Source organism: Corvus hawaiiensis, chromosome 5, assembly GCF_020740725.1.
Source record: "Corvus hawaiiensis isolate bCorHaw1 chromosome 5, bCorHaw1.pri.cur, whole genome shotgun sequence".
Classification (NCBI taxonomy): domain Eukaryota; kingdom Metazoa; phylum Chordata; class Aves; order Passeriformes; family Corvidae; genus Corvus; species Corvus hawaiiensis.
The window spans coordinates 67,992,020-68,009,242 of NC_063217.1; positions in this window are offsets into that span (position 1 = coordinate 67,992,020).

Here is a 17,223-nt window from a genome sequence, read left to right on the forward strand (position 1 = left end):
AGCGGTGATATGGGATACACATCATGAAGCCACCCCAAGACACATAAGTTGTATGGTCTCATTCAGGAATGGCATGATAGGTTTAAACATAGGTTGAATGCAAACTGGGGAAATACAAAACACTTTGTGGCTCTGAGCTATGGGGCCATGTGCTGTCAGCACCACAATTGATGGCCCTGTCAGCAAGATAGCTGTGAGATAGTTTCAGCAGCTTCTCAGGAAGTCCATTGTAATTAAAAGCTTATCTCTTAACAGAACACCAAGCAACAAAGCATTTCCCGCCATGTAACCTTCACAAGATCTCACTGAGCAAAATGTTGACTTCTCTCTACAGTGTGGTAGAGGAAATTACTGTTTTGCCTTTGTTTCTGCTGCTGCAACAACATGGGGTTAGAGATGTTTTTTGTTTTCTTTCCTACAGGCTTTCCAAGATAACTGGACCATAAAAATCTGAGAAATTACTTGCAATGGGGCTTATTAAACTGGTACAAATCTGATTTTTATGGGGCCTACACTGTGACTTTCCCTTATTGAAAGTAACAGTAAGAAATTAATGGGATCTTGCAAGCAGATTAGCAGGTTCTTGCTGCAGAATGTTTTAGAATTTATGTCCAAAGAAGAGTCTGTCACTCAAATTGCTTAGGTGGTTAGATTGTAGCTTTCATTTCAAGAAGTAGAAAATAGCATGTAGAGCTCCTTGGAAATTGAAAATGTGTCTAATTTTTCACTAGAAGAGGAACTTACCTTTTAGAATGAGGTTAGTAAAAGGAAAACCCAGACACTACTATTTGTCTGTTTCCAACAGGTTGCAATGGTAATATCAATATGATTTGAGAACTTCCTAATAGGCAAAGAGTGCTTTCAGACTGCAGTTTGACAATAGCAAGTTTTAAATTTGGATGGGATGTGGAAATTTCCAAATGTCTTTCTAAAAACTTAATTTACTTTGAATTTATAGCTTTCCACTTTAGATGGATCTATTTCCCACAAAGGTCATGAATTTACAATAGGTATATTTTACCTGTTTTATTAATTGGAGTAAATTCACTCCATATTATGAACAAAGTTTTGAGTAACTGTTATAGTAAATGAACAAAAAATAGACCTGTAAAAAGGTAACACACTTAACAAAGACCTTTTCCATCTAAATCCATCGCTCCTGTAGTGTTATATTCCACCACGACTGATAGGAAAAGTGCCTAGACCCTTGGTGACTATTGCACAAGGACCAAGTTTACCAAGTCTCAAGAGCTTTTTCGTGTAATTCCCAGGCTTTCCAGGGTAGCATATGAATTCAGTATGAAACGTCAAGAGAGAGAACTAATACAGCTCTGTGCATGTTAATACTGTAAAAAAAAGTTCAAAAAATATTTCTTACAAAAGCATGTGGCATCCTCTCTTGTAAAAAGATACATTTCCCTTTAGTAATCATTTTCACATTATATACATGCCACCACTGATGTAATAATGCAAAAAATATTCAAAAATATAGTATGTAATGAGCCACAGTGTTGGCTGCCCTCATGCTGCAGAACTAGGGAGAATACAGAAAAGGGATCTGTACCTCTTTCCTGATTTCCCCATAAACCTACTTGCTTACAAACATGGAAATCATGACGGTGACTGCAGCATCCAAATTGCCAAATACGCTGGAGGAAGGTAAGGTATTCCATGTTCTCTGTGCTTTCTTGAGAGCTTTTACTCCTCCTTTCCTTGAATAGAACACTTCCTCTTAACATGAAATATGCAGTTATCAAAGGAGCCATAAAAAAGCCTTTCCCTTGAAACTCCATTTTACAGCTTTGAAAATACTATCCCACTTATAGGAGAAAACACCAAGGGAAAGAGTCTTGGACTGACTTCCTTTAAAGGAATACTGTTAAAAAAAATTAGGTCTTTAAAACTTTTAGGGAAGATAAGCATTTCTCAGAGCTGTCAAAGGCTTGTTAAAAATTACTTGTACTTATTCAAAGAAAGGATAACACAACTTCTTCTGTGAATTATTAACCTGTTTTCATAAGAGTTATCAGATGCAAACAAGAGAAGGCAGACATAGTCTCAGGTCAAAATTTCAGCTGAGCAAAGGAGTTGAAAATATACCATGACACATACCAAACAAGGCGGACCAAGTATCATCTCAGACCAGTCAATTAATTTATTTTGCATTTTGAGGATTTCCTTAAGCAACCCTTTGGTATCACTGTTGTGAGTCAGTACACAAACTTTCTAGAAGAATGTAGGTACCCTGAAGTAGGGGAGGATTTAACCAGCTGACTCCTGTAGAGGTACCACATTCCCCTAGGCAGCAGCAGAGGGAAGTTTTCAGCATGGCTGTACTGCCTTCCATGAAGGAATGCACTTGCATTGGAATGGATTTCTGGAGTCAAAGGGATATGGTTGTTATTGGGAATCTGTAGGAGCAAACAGCCTCCTGCCCATCCTATCACCGCCTTATGGGATGCACCTGCCAGGTCTTAGGATGTAGTGCAGAAAAATGTCATCTGTGTTTTGTAACAAGGACTTTCACTTTCTCAACGAAAGGGTAGATTTTTAGTGTTCGCTAAAGCTCAGGACATGGAAAACAATCAAATAAGGAGTATTTCTCAGGGGATGGCTCTGCAGAGACACGTTGTTCTCTTTCTGTGATATGTCTGAAATTTTGGATTTCGTCTTTTGATACAGTTATCATTTTTTTTTCCCAATAATTACTCAATGTAGGAACATATCTATTCTACAGAGAATTTCTTCATTTCAAAGGGCTTCTCAGTGTAACTGTCCATCCAGTCAGCAGAAGGTTTCTTGTCATCAGATTTTATTGTAGTGTGATCTGGTTTTGAGTTTGTCAGGTTTTTCCTCAGAGAAATGGGTCACCCGTACTAAATTTCCTTGAATGTTTCTTTTTTGGTTTAGTGTCTGTTTCCATGTACTTTTTTTCATTTGGATTATCTTCCACAAATACTCTGGATCAGTATTGGGGTATCTCATGTGCACACATACAGGTACATACAAATATGACCTGTACCAGGAGACCTTACACAGGCTGTTTAAATTCTCTTTTTGTGAGAGACTGGAAAGATTGATGTCTCAAGACATTATGGGATGCATGTGTGTAAGGGAAGAAACAGGTCAGGCCTTGCCCAGGTGAGGAAGTGCCCTGCCTTGTGCACCCCACCTCCAGAGCCTGTATCCCAGCCTGGAGGTGGCTGGTAATCCTTGGCACAGCAGAGGCAATGCTCCACACTCACCCCTAACCCAGCTCCTGAGTGGCCAAATGACCAGAAGTCCCACCCGGGGAAGGGCCCAGGAAGGCCATGGGGTACTTAAGGCTGAGCACAAGGCAACAAAACGTATCTTGACCCTACGTCCTCTTGGAACTTCTATCAGCTGAACACTGCTGGAAGCCAGGAGTTGGTAGCTATATGTGTCCTTTTCTGTATCTTTTCTGTCTTTCTCTCTTTCTCTTCCAATTCATCGTCTTGGCATTTTAGAGTCATTTAAAAGAGAATGGGCTTAGAAACTGTGAAGTTGAATGGTTTATGTTAATGCTTTGGAAAGTGTTTCATGTTGACTAAATGCTGCTCTAACCCTTTTGCCAATGTTCTGTGATTCTCTAATGTTGCTAGTCAAGTCTTTTTTGTTGTGTTGATCTCTTGAGACTATCTTGTTGGTATTTCTCCCATGCATTTAACTCAGAGTACATGAACAACTGTAAGCCCTTTTAAAAGTTTCATCCGGTGAGATTTTTTGGGCCTTACACTTTCATCTCTCACTTTTTACCTCCTTTATTTATAATAGTGTCTCACTAGGTAATGAGTTGCTTAAGTTCAATTTGACTTTATTCCTTATTGATGAGTTCCCTGAATTATAACCAAGGTATTAAAGCTACGAGCAGCTCTGAAGACCTTTCCTGCATACATATGGCATATCTCTTCCCATCAAAAGTGAGGGAATGTTACTTCCTGGGACAGAATGAGCCATAGAGAGCCATTCAGCATCACACCTGCCCCTGCATAACCCAGAAATTTGCTGTTCTGGCAGCCCCTGGCACAGAGCTGGAGTTCCAGGCAGGAGAGTGTCCAGTAGCTTTGGTAAAATAAGGATTCTCAAAATCGCTTTGCGTAAATGAGTAACAGTTCACTTGGGTAGTACCTGATCATTTCTGTTGCAGGAGAGGAAATCATCCCTATTTGCAGTCTCAGAACTTGGCTGGACATGGAGCTCACTCAGCAAGGGCTGGAGAGGAATCTTGAGCTTTTAATATTAATAATAACAGTACATATTAAATTTTCACAGAGATTCCTCTGCATAGATTTCGTGTGTTGCTTAAATTCGGGAAGTGGTTGACTATATTCAGCAAATTTGCCATTTTGAGGCAGGGAGCAGTCATCATTTTCCCTTTGTCTTTCGAGCCACGAGGTCAGGCGAGGGAACTGCCATGCCATCTTGGAAGGGAGGTGTATTCTGCCACTTTAAGTTTCTCAGTTTGTGAGATTTAGCAATTTTTTATCTAGTGATTATTTAATGTTATTTTTTGCCTGTTGAAATTTTTCTTGTTAGTAGATTGTTGGGGTTTTTTTCACTTGTATCTCCTCTTATTTTGTTTCTCCTTATTAGTAGAAAGGAATTGGTTAAAACAAAAGAAGAGAACTCATTTTAGAGTGTTCCCCTTTAAATTTTCTTAAACCAGGACAACTGATGTGTTTAGAACCTGTGATTTAATTCAGGTGTTCCAGAGAAAGGAGTCAGACATTAAAAGTTAATCTAGTCAGAGACTATTTTTTCCTTACTCTTGACCCCAAGCCTAGGTTGACCTTATTCCAGTGTCATTTCTCCTAAATATTCTGAGGACAAAGGGCAGGTTTTCTTTGCAAAGGAGAAGCAGTCATCATTAGGCAAATACTTGTGACAGGTCAAAGTAAGCGGCGTTTTTTATTACTTACATCTTAAATTTGTCATGATGCAAGTAGCTGTGGAGGATGTAACTAGAGAGAAGTAACTTCTCAGAGGGGTTTGTGTGTTCAGACTCAGGTGGAAAGGAGTTCTGGTAAGCACTGGGAGAACAAAAGCCATCATGAGTGATATCTGAAGGAGTAACATCACTTCTCCCTATGTAAAAAACATTTATGATCTAAATAAGATATTGCTGGAGGTACAATCATTGCTTTCTGCTTATTGTTTCTTGTGGCTCTCAAATTCTTTATCACTGTTTTCCTAAACAGTTATCTACCTGTCAGTGATTGAGGCACACACCCAGACTGGCAGGGAATCTGAATCATTTATTCAAAGGAATGAGCTGGTTTATACCCTTTTCTAAGGCACAGTATTTCCTTGTATGGTAATCCTCACTATGTGACCTATCCCGTGTTGCCACATCAGCAACACACTCCCTTCTATGGGGTGATCACTCGCTGTTCACCCGTCTGTCAGCTCCCAGCAGGCTCCTCTCTGTAGGACTCTGCCGTGTGACACCTCCTCCCCCCAGGATCTGGTGGAGACAAGCCTCTCTGTGCCGCCATGTGCTCCTTTGTGCTGCCATGTGCCTCTGCAGGCACGTCCCACAGCCCACAACCCAATTCTATCTTATTTCTCCCCCTACCTACCTAGTATGTGTGTATTGGTGACATTTTTTGGTTTGGTTAAACTGAATTATTGTTGCCAAAGACCATCTGATCTGTGTCTCTACCTATCTCTTCAGTGCTTACCAGTCTGTCAACGCTTATGTCATCTGCAGATCTTCTTCAGTAACACTTTAATGTTGTCTTTGAAGTAATCAGTTAATATTTAGGATAATTTTAGCATGTGAGCTGCCTTGTAGAGGATGTTACTGGTTTCACAGGGGTTTGCCTCTCACAGGGATACTAAATTGAAGAGTGCTGTTTCTAAACCATGGCACTATAACCTTGTGTGAACTTTAAATACAATAGTATGTTGGGCATTTAATAAATTAAGGTAGTCTGGTTTTGGGGGGCTTTTTAAAGTGAGTTTCGTAATTGTTTTTTTCAGTTTCTAATCTCCTGTTGAACTCTCCTTGCTTACCTCATTTCTAAACTGAATTCATAATACTAAACACGGAAAATTTCATCTACTGTGTGATATTGCTCAATATAATGATATGATTCAGGTGCAAATTGAGGCTCAAAATAAAGCATAGCACTCTCCGTGTGTTTAGGTAGCTGTATGTCATTATTCAGCCTGGTTGCACAGTCAAAAATGTCTAAAAGACGCTACAGTGAGAAAAAAGAAAATACATTTAATGGACTAAAGGAGACCTGACAGAGAGCTGGAGAGACACTTTTTACTAGTGATAGGAAAAGGAGTAATGGCTTCAAACTGAAAGTGAGCATCTTTAGATTAGATATTAGGAAGAAAATTTTTACCGTGTGTGGTGAGATACTGAAACAGGCTGCACAGAGAAGCTGTGGATGGTCCATCACTGGAAGCATTCTAGGATGGAGCTCTGAGCAGCCAGGAAAGTCAGAGAAACATTGATATTTCTAATAATTCTCATAATTTTGCACTGCTATTTGTAATAAAAACCTTACTTCTCTGTGCTAAATTCTTCTTCTGAATTTCTTAATAAAATACAAGGAAAGAGGTCCTTACTCAGAACATCTCACAATATATTTCATTCCAAATTTATATATAGCATTAATACTTTCTGTGAGAAATAGTAAAGTTTAGACAAGAGTGCTTACTGCTTAAATACGTGGGAAAGTAATGTGCAAAAAAATAATAAAACTAGTAATTAAAGCAAATTATCTTGTCTTGGGGAGAAACCATGAACCTTTGCTACATTTGCTTATTGCTCTGCCTGATGGAATAGGAAAGCATGTGGGTAAATTAATAGCTCAGTCTGTAGTACAAATACTGTGATTTATTCTACTATTAACATGCACTGTATATCACATTGGTGTATTACTACACAGGTACACTATTATAAGAGGGAATTTAAAACATTTTGCTGTGATAACTTCCATAAGGAAGGAGGCATCTCATCATTCCATTCAGGAATGAATATAAAACGCTATTTCAGCTTTTTAAAAGATTGCTTTTAGTGTCTATTGATACGATAAAAAAGGGGGAAATTTTAGGTACATTATCAGAGTCCTGTGGGTAGGGAGATTTTCTCTCTCTTTTTTTTTGTTTTTAATTTTAACAGCTTGGAGAAAGAAAGGGAGATTCTAGGAAGCCTTTAAATTTCCAGTATCTTAGGAGTTTTTTCCTTTCTTCTCACATGGATAAAGTTTATAAAAATCTGTGACCAGGAAGGTCAGTATGTTTAAATAGAATTCAAATCTGTACCCAGGCCTACTGAAAATCCACTCTGCCAAAATTATCTGTACTCTGTGGTACAAAATAATGGTTTTGAGTTGCTTTTCCGGTAGACAACTTGACATGCACCAAAGACATATAGATATATTAAAAAATGTTATGCTTCCTATATGGCATAAAGCAGAAAGAGGGTTAAAGAGCAAAGATTACACCTTGACTTTCTTTGCTCTTACGCGATAAAAGCATGTTGCTGTGTTCGCAGGGGCAACAGCTAACAGAAACTAAAAATGAATTTTCTTTCTCATCTCCAGCTGTAATTGACTTTCATCTTCTTTGTTGCCACGGGCTATTATTCTGTACACCTGCACTCAGCCAGGAGTATAATGAAAAAGAATCAATCTCTGAAAAGAAAGTTATCACCAGCCAATAACATTGGGCCACTTTCATGGGTCTTGCAGTGTTTCATCCAATTGCCAAAATGCCTGGCCATTATGAACTGGAGACAGTCTCTCAGCTGCTCTTCCTGGTGAGCACAAAATCACAGTGTGCTACACAGGTGATCTAGAATCCAGTATTAAAGCAGTGGAATTAATGAGGGCAAAATGAAAGCAGTGTTAATTTGTGTATCCAGAATAGATTGTCTAAACAGTGATGGACAAGAATGCATAAAAAGCATTATTTCTGAAAAGATGGGTGAGTGCTTCTCTATTCTCTCTGCATCGGCTTTTTTGTGTTCAAAGCTGCTCGTGCTCTGTGATTTTCTGAGTTTAAAATTCAAGTATTGCAGAGATTTATTGATTAGTAGCCAAGGCATTCACTGAGAATGTTTGTGTTCTAGGCTTTTTGACTGCATGTACAAGTATTCTTATCATGACTGGGTAAGCATTGCTGTTAGATTCTGTTTCCTGATGTTGACATTCATAATTTTAAATGATCACTGCAAATTTGCCACATTAAATTCATTCATTTCAGCAAATATTTCTGCTACTAAAGTAATTTGTTTGAATGCAAATATATAGGTGATCTGGATATTTTCAAAATAAATATAATCAATTTTTGACTGCCTTGGGAAAACATGCTTACGTTTGTGTAGAAGAAATATATAAAATATAGCATCACTACTAGAAGGGTGATGTTTCCAGGTTCACCTCACAGTAGATCGGAAAATAACGAGTCTGCTGAGTCATCAGTTCAACAGTTGTCATTGGCATGTGTTGGATACTATAATGATTGACTTGATCTCTACTCTAAATCAAAACTGAATAGTAGTTTAGGATATGTCATAGCCCTGGCACAGAGCTTTCTGTCAGGAGGGCAGAACCAATTGTTTCTCTGCAGAAGGACTTCATAACTGGAAATATTATAATGATTTTCTTTTCTTATTTTTTTCACCCTGAAAAACTGCAATTGAAAAACATTTCAGAATTGATTGTAAAAAGCATTTGAAATCTTTTCTTTGGTGAAGTCGCTTCTGCCAGAACTCAACAACAAACAATTAAGACCTGTTATCTCAGGTAGAGTTTATTTCCACAGAGTCCGAGATAAATTTGTTAGCATGAGAATGAAACACCAGCTCCCAAGTTCTTCTAGTTTAAATTCAGCCTAGCACACTCCCCACACAGCTTCAGACAACATGGTGGTATATCACCTTTCACAGGAGAAACATTTTGGAGAATGTCCAAGTGCTCAAGAGAAGCTCAGAGGGAAATGTGTCCTGTGAGAAATGTACATTTTACTTTCATTTAAGGGTGTCTGAGTTCTCACAGGGGAGGAGCTTAGCAGAGTGAGTTGTCAGGGCTTATTTGGACAGACAGCAATCTAGAAGCACAGACAAAGATTTAGACAGCTGGCAAATCAGGCGTAAAGAGGTTCTGCAGATGACTGAGACGTTCAGAAAGGACTTATCGCTTGTTTAAGTAGGAACTGAACTCCACAGATTGACACACACAGTCTCAGCTGAGATGATGACATGCTGCATTTCTGGGCTAGCAAGTGTCAGTGTCTTAAACTATTTTGTTTCCCCCAGTATAGTTATTCCACCTGTGGTCTGCTCCTGTGACCGTGTGATTGGTCTGTCTGTTTATAAATCCAGCATGACTGGCTATTTCTGAAGTATCCCAGATGTTAAGGAATGAAATGGGTTGAAAGGAGGGAAATGAAAAGTCAGCTCATAGATACATTAAAAAACTTTGATTTTTTTCTTTTTTCACACTCTTTTTGTGGGGCTTGGATTATAGCTTGGTTCTCAGAAAAGCCAAGACCTTGTTCTGTTCCTGAGGCTATGGATATGCCCAGATTTGATTTGTGAAAATGGGCTGATGTGCTGTCTTGTGACATGCACTGAAGCATAAAATCTTTAGGAAGTGTTCTCTGGCTAGCTCTCTGGGTTAGAGAGCCTGGCTGAAATCACCTGGCTTTACAACCCACACCCTGAGCTACAGTGGAGCTATGATCACATTAGCCTCTGTCTGCAGGTGGAACCATCTTCCTGCAAACCTTCCTGCAGCCTTCTTGCAAATCCTACTTTGAATCTGTCTGGTAAAGCTGAAGAGAACCTGCTCCCCTGGGTCATATTCTTTGCAGGTTATTTAGACTGAGACTTGTCTAACTGAAAACATTATATCTGATCTTCATGGAGACATTTGCAAAGAAAAACTTTAATGATAAGACCTTGCCTAATCAGAGTGCTTTCTTTTAAAAGTGTTGTGATTAGATGTGGTCAATTAACATCATATTTCAAAACTACTCATTATAAAGCCAGTTATATGAGAGCCAAAACCACACAGTTCTTTCTGGATGCAATGGAAATAAGTCACACTGAAAAAAAATTAACTTTTCAACTACATTCACAATCTCTAAACAGGCCCTCAAAAATGAATCCCTGTGCAGCCTTCTTTCCTGGCACTCCTCACTGCAGCCTTCACCTCAGGTTTTCAGAGCTCTACCAGCCCAGCAATTCCACTCTCTTCAGCTCAGTCCAGAGAAGCTGATTGCTATTAATGTGATACCCTAGATTTATATCCTAACATTGGAAATGTCAGGTGGTGTTTTCCCATTGCCATGGTATGCTGCAGCTGTTTTCAGAATACAGTTAGGCCAAGAGCTGATTTAAATTATAGCTGTAGTGCCATCAAATGTGATTTCACTTGCACAAATCTAAAAGCAGAGCATGTGCCAAATGGTTCCTATAAAGCAGTTCCTATATATGCTCCTTGTGTAGCTGAAGTGCAGCTTTATCTAGAAGAGAGAAATTTCCTCAGACACACACACAATAAAACAGTTTCTAAAACCATAAATCTGCTTAATGTTGAGTACTTGTACACTCAATAAAGTAAATTGATGTTATAGTATATTTTTTGGTATTAGCAGATAAACAGCTTTCTTTTTCTGTTGTTTAAGAAAAGGAAAGAACAGCAGCAAGCAGGTACATGTTCTTCACTTCCACTGACCCATTTATTCCTGACTCCTCACTGCCTGTGCTCCCTACCTTCCTGGGCTTCCACATCTCTGCCAGTATTAGGACTGTGTTTTGAGGGTTTTCAAAAATAATCATTTTCATTGGATTAAAAATAATTCATTTTCATCAGGACGTGAAGCTAATCAGAAATTCCCAAAGGAATATACCAATATGGCAGTTTTAGGTATTGCACCTGAAATCACTTCTCTTTTTGTCATAGTACATCAAAACCTTCCCTAGGCACACTGATTGACAACTCAATTCTTATTATTAACGTGGATATTTTTTTTCCTGGAGCAAATTTAGTTACAGTTTTTACTTTTTGGTTCTTGGAAAAAAATCTTACCTCGTTGTCAATGTTGCAAGCCATTGCTTTTCAGAGGATCAGCAGAAGCTAAGAAAAGGAGCATCCCAGGCTTTCTTGAATATTCTAAACCTGAAAACCTTGTCCAAGACAGAGAAAATGGAACAACTGCTGAAGTACCAGGCTCCATATAAGTAAGTCAGCAGATACCATCTTACTTCTCTCAGAACTTGTTTTCTTTTCTGAGGCTACTCAGTAATTCCTTCAGCTTAATGAGCTAACATTTGGCAACCACTGAGCAACTTTGATTTAGTGATGTGACAGTCTTAAAAATCTGCAGCAAATGTGCTCAGAGCTGGCTGCTGGCACTCTGGCATACTTGCAGGTACTGACTTCTACTGAAAACATGTATTTTGTTACTGACAGAAACTCCATGTGGCTTCTGTGGTACTTTTACTGTGTGTCAGCCTCTGTCAGTGTGGAACTGCTTGCTGTCATCACATGGAATTAGCCTAACTTATAAATTTACAGACTTGTGGGTATTAACAGCCAAGGGAGATTTTAATTCAGAACGGTATTCCAAAGCATAAGAAATTCTCTCTGTGTTTCCAGTCTAGTTGAATTTTCTAATATTTTAAATATTGCAACCATACTTCTTGATGTTTGTAACTCAAGCTTCTCTTGATAATACTGTTCAAAAAAATCTGAAAGCTTATCCTTGGGAGCAAAAACTGCATTGGCTTCTAAATAATGAATTTATAGTACTGAAGACTATTACGTAACAGACCCCAAAGAAGTATTAGTATTCCTTTCTAGAAAGTGACACTTCTCAATATTATTTATTGATCTTCTCTGATGCAATTATAATCCAATTGTCCCTTTGATAAACCTCATTCAGAAGTCAGTGGAGGCAAAGGTTGTGAAACAGAACCAGATGGGAACAACTGAAAAAACTGATAGGAACACTTAACCCCCTGTCCCATTATTCATTAATTATTTTTTTCAAAAATCTGGGGGACTTACACATGTTTCTTAGGGTTAGAAAACAGATCTTGCTACACTAGCAAAGTTGCATTTAGGGGAAAAAAACTCCCATACATACCTCTGTCATATAGACCCTGATGTTTACATCTTCTCCATTTTTTGGACTGCTTTTAGACCTCATTTGAAGAAAATTTGGAACCGTGACTATTAAAGCAACTCAGGTTATAATGGGGAAATAATATTCTGATAGCACTGTGCAGTTCACCCTGGATGTCATCGAACAGGAAGAGTGGAGTTTCAGGAACATGTATCCAAAGGTCTAAGTGGTTTTGGTGATAATTACAGAATATTTTCTTTGGACTCTGTCATTGCAATTGTCAGTATCAGGTCTGCATGATATTATTATCTCCATATTGAGTTCAAGGAACCCTAAAAGTAATTTCTTTTCTTTCCTTATGGAACTAAAGAATATGTCATCCAGAAATTTGATGAGACGGATACAAAAATCCATTTTAAGTCTGCTGTAATTGGGACTTATGCTTTATTTGTTCTAATTTTGGGAAAACAAGGACTTAAGACAAAAATGGGTTCTAGTATTGTTATTTGGCTTGGGGTTTGGCTAAAGACAGATTATCTATTAAAATAATAGATAAATAACATAATGTTGTGGTTTAGAAATGGAATTCTCTCCTTTAGTGCTCCCAATAAAACCATATGCCGCTCGCCCTCTCCCCTCCAACAGGAGGCAAAGGCAAAGAACACAGTCCAAGAAACTGGAAACAGCAATGAGCTGAAACAAGCAGTAACAGCAGCAATATTTATTATAAAAGGTATAAGAAAAGAAACTCTTCAGAGAGAGCACAAAAAAACCCAATAACAGACAATACCAGATGTCTGCCTTTACCATGTACTCTCGACCAGGCAGAGCCCTGTCTCTCTGGAAGACAGAGCAAGGACATGAGGTAGAAGAATAACCTCCTGGCCATGCCCTCTGCCAGCTACTGTAAAATTAACCCTGTCCTGGACAGAACCAAGACATATAAGCTTAGCCAAGGAACACTTAATCTCCATTAATTTAATTGAAATGGCACTAGAAAAATGAATAATTTTTTCTTTAATCCTTATCAGAGAAGAAATTTCTAAATAAGTTTCAGTGTCAGACAAGAGCAAAACAACTGGTGTGCTCTGTTCTCTTGCTCAGAGATCTCTCTAGTGATTTTGATGAAGATGTATACGGTCCAATGTTTACAGCCATGTGTCTAAATTTTTTATCTTATCCTCCCCAGATTAAATATTAAGCCCATATTTTTCCTAGCAATGAACCTTATTTATAACAGAAGAGATCAGAAACTGATTTTGTTTATGCATTTACCTGTATAACTGCGAATATATTTTTGCTAACTGGAATTACAATAGACTGATAGTAAGGTGTTTCTGGTATTTGATAGCATTTTCTGTGATGAAGGTGGACAGTCTTCTCTGGATGACATTGTTTTATACCTAAGAAGAAATGGGTTTCTCTGGCTCCCCAGACACATCAGCGAGTACGATTTGGCTAACGAATATAATCGTTCACCTTTGTGGGAGTACAAATAACATACTAGATTTCTCATGCAAAGAGATGTCAGGAAATTCTTTGTGCTCCTGGAGATTTCAATAGTCTGCCAAGATAAGGACCATTGGTTTGATTTGCTATCTCCTGTGTACTTTGAAAGCAATCACGATTCCTACTTTTTAATACTTTTTTTTTTTTTTTTACATGGAATATGGATAGGGCATTGCAAAAAATATAAAAAATATATACAGATATAGACGTATGTGCTTATTTAAAAAAATTTCAGGAATTTTTCTTAAACTATTGGACTTTATCTACAATAAAAATAAGGCATATATTCATGGATTTTTCAGTGGGCTACGAACTGGCTTTTCTGCTTTCCTGTGTCAACTAAGTGTGTTTTCTTCAGTGAAGTTACAGCTTTCAAAAGATCTGCAATAAGATTTAATTGCTGGAAATTAATTATGACCTTTGAATTTGGTAAACATGACTAAGAGTCATGTTACTTCATTAAGAATAATTAAAATAGTTATTTGGTCTCTCGAGGAGTGAGACAGTACTTCTCAGTTATCTTGTTGCATGGGAGTAGCCCTTTCATGGCATCACTTATGCCTTTTTTGCGAAAGGAGGTGTTGGTTTACTCTTGTCTTTTCAAATCCATTTCACTGAACTTTAGATCTCTCCTCTAACTCACATAGCTGTAACAGCCCTTGACTATAGTCCATATCTCATCTTTCCAGACTGGCACCATCTTAAACGAGTAAAACACTGATGTCAAGAAAGCCAGTTCAACAATTGCAGGTAACGTGACTCTGAGTGAATTTTAGCTTTTCAGCCAAAACATTTGCAAAAAAAGCAAGTTCCATCATCTCCAACTATTTTCAAATACCGTCAGAATTTATCAAATATTATTAATAGATTGGAGGAGGGGCGTAGAGGAGAGAGAAGAAGGGAGAAAAGGAAGGCAAAGGGGCAGGGAAAGAAATGGTTTGCAGAAAGAGCAGTTGCATTCCCCTTCCAGAGTGCGCTGTGGCAGATGCTGAATGACCCATGGCTGGCTGTGCTGGTACCCGTGGGCAGTCACAGAAGATTTTCCATCCAACTGGCCCATCCCCCAGGAGGACCCAGGGGTTCAGTAGAGTTTGTTCCACCTTTGCTGTCAGTGAAGTACAGCTGCTTACTATGTGCTAAGAAGAAATACAACAAGAAAAAAAAAAGAACATATTGCAAAATGCACTTGAAAGATTTACTTCACCTTATGCCTTACTGTACTGCATCGTGGCCCCACTGCAGGGATATACTGTGCATCTTGGCACAGGAAATCTCTCCCCTTGGCTCTTCAATCCCTATGATTATATTACTGGTTTTATAGCAATGTTTTTTGTTTGTTTTCTCAGAGTATTTCTCTATTTTGTTTTGCTTTAATGTTACCTTTATCATGTCTTTCATAACAAGTGCATTGGAGTTCTGAAAACCTCATTACTGCTCCTAACATGGCACAGTGTAATTATTCTGTTTTGTTCAGGAGGTTTTGTTTCTTTTGCTGTTATTTCACCTCTGCTCATTTTCCTTGCTCTCCTGCCCCTGCCTAACAAAGATTCATTGAAATAGAAAGCAGGCTTGTAATAACTGCCTGTTATGTTTTTGCTTAATGTACTGTGCAAAATATGACAAGGGTGAGTGTTAGTAGATGTAACAGCAGTCAAAATGTTTCCTTATTCCAGCTGTTGTATCCTCTATATGCAATAGGTAGAAAAGATGTTTAAGCAAATTGAGAGAGTCAGTTGTAAATCTAAAGGCCAAAAAATGCAACTCAACTTTTGTTTTTAATTTCCTTGAATAGGAGAAAGGGGATGAAATACTGCAGTATCTCAGCCTAATATATATATTTTTTCAATCATTGCTGTCTTAACTTTCTTGAATATTCATAATGTAAATAATTTTTTCAATACCTACTGCAGAGATATCTTTGTGCCATACTGAAATTGATCATGATTGCTGGCCCCTTCAGCTAGATGCTGTTTAACTAAGAAACCTTTGTGTTAATTTAATTCAATTTCAACCATTATTGGCATCTTCCTAACAAACTGTATTAATAAACCATTCCAGTCCAACACACATTTTGCAAACTGCAGTCACTGTGAAAATATTATTTAATTTATCTAATGTCTATACATTTATTTAAAAGCTAATCTGTCACAATACCATACGTATTTCTTATATTTTCTGAAAGAATATTCTGTACTTCCAACCCCATATACAAGACATGAAACAGTTGCTGTCACCCATAGTCTTTCTGTTTCTGGCTTTGATTTTTATACTTGAGAGGTATCTGCATGCCAATTTTTATTGCATTGCTAATCCAAATATATTCATCCTGGATGCATTCATTACCCTGGGCTATCTTTGGTATTCCAAGAAAAGATGAGGCATGATGTATATTCATTTTCTCAGTTCTATAACTCTATTTGTTTATTTGTAAATCAATCTACTTCAAGCCTCAAATCGAGGCTTGCCATGTCAGATTGAATCAAGAATCAAGTAATTCCCCAGCTTTGGTTTTGACAGAAATTCCAGGTTTTTCTGCAGACCTTTTCATAAGATTTACTCTGTAAAGAAAAGGTATCTCTGTAGATGAGAAGCAGACAACTATATTAGCAAAAGCTGCCAAGTGGGCTGACTTCTAAGTCAGCTTTAAGTGTAAATTTAATTTAAAGGCGGTGACACACTTGTTATATTTAAATGAGACTCAGAGAACCTGCTTCGGGAAGTATTGAGAGCTCAGGGCACTACAATTATCATGATCAGATGCATCTAGAGTAATGGATAGGTATGCTTATTTTGTAAATGAACAAATGTGTGTAATTGTATAATTGCTTCAGCAATAAATGTTCTGCAGGATGTCTGCATATGGAAGCTTAATTATGATACATATTTTTCTGGAAAGAATGAGAAAAAACAATAAGCCCAGAGTTGTGTGCAATCATGTGCTTTTGTAGGTTTTGAAAAATAAGCTATTACTTTCACTGAAAGAAAGCACAAAGCTCTTTAAAATGCCAGTTTAGAAATTGATTTATATTTCTGGATTCATTCTGTCCTACATGGCCTATTAATAGAGATAGAGGAGCCAGCCCCAGTCCTCATTCCAAACAACACTTTTGAGCATTGCTTTCAGATATGGCATTGGCACATGGTACTTACAGATGATTACATTGCTTTGCACACATTTCCATTTCCTGCCCATCTCTGCCATAACTCCTACCCTGAAAGCCGGGTCACTGATCCAGCAAAGCTTCTTACTACCTACAACAGGACACTACATGGAGAAAACTTTTGGGTCTTCACAGACTACTGATTTTAATACAGATGCTGCTAGTAGCCAAAATTTTCCATTGCTCCATGTGCCAGTGGAAATGGACTAACAGTATCAGCTGATAGGATTGATCCTTGCTCTTTTCTGTACATTCAGGGTACATATTCACATGCTCCCAATGCAATCACCAAATGAGCAATCCCATGCAAACTTTATGGAGTTTTTTAATACTTTATATTTCAACTCTATAGAAAAATAATATGTTTCACAGTTAGCATTTTTCATACAGTTGCCTTTTGGAATCTTTAAATTCCTTCTATGCAGTCAGGAGAAATTTT